We start from the raw sequence: 863 nt of genomic DNA, 5'->3' as shown, positions 1-863 counted from the left end.
GGTGATGAGCCTGACGCGCAGAAACAAGAGCAGGAGGGTGGGGCGGGGCTTCCTCCCCATAGGAGAGGTTTCACCTTTTCTCCCAAAGCACTAACTGATCGTGGCTGCTCAGAGATGAGCTGAGGAAGGACGTGAGCCTGCATCCCGCAGCAAGCACTAACGTCAATGAGCAGTGTCTTCTCTGGGCCGCACATTCACCTGGTGTGACTCCAACTGCCTGCTGGGCTCTTTAAGAACTGCTCCATCGAATGATGCTCCCCAAGCTCTGGTTCTCATACTGAAAGATACTTTAACAGTAACTTTTTGCCCACTTTAAATTGCAGTTACCAGATGTTCTAAGCTCCTAAGCCATTATACACTTCTATGTTTTTACACTTAAAGACAGAACTTTCCATTTATGTCTAGTTCACATTTTGTACCACCTTTGACTAATTTTAATGAGAATCTGGGGTTAGCTTGTGCCACCGCCCACTACCTTCACCTCCAAAAGCATTACATCTTAAACAAGGGGGAGAGGGTGCGTAAAGTCTCCCAGGACCGGAGCCCAGGGAAGCAGACCCCTGCTGACCCCACAACAGAATGCTGAAACCAGACACTGACCTCAGAGCCCGTGACAGAGAGAGGAAGAATCAGTCTAAAATCTGGCCAGACTCCCCCTGGGAATTTACCAATCGAAAATGTAAATGGATAAACCAGCTCAGTATTACCTGAGGTTCCCAATCCTCCCCACTCCCAGCACTCGGAGAAGAAAGGGAGTCTATTTATGGCAAATAATTCTAGGGCTGAATCAATGCACAGTAAATAAGAGACCAAAAAAAAGAATCTATAAAGGGCTTCCATTCTGATCAACCCAACACCATTAC

The sequence above is a fragment of the Hippopotamus amphibius genome, chromosome 8 (assembly GCF_030028045.1).
Source record: "Hippopotamus amphibius kiboko isolate mHipAmp2 chromosome 8, mHipAmp2.hap2, whole genome shotgun sequence".
NCBI lineage: Eukaryota > Metazoa > Chordata > Mammalia > Artiodactyla > Hippopotamidae > Hippopotamus > Hippopotamus amphibius.
Note: the sequence above shows the minus strand (reverse complement) of the source record.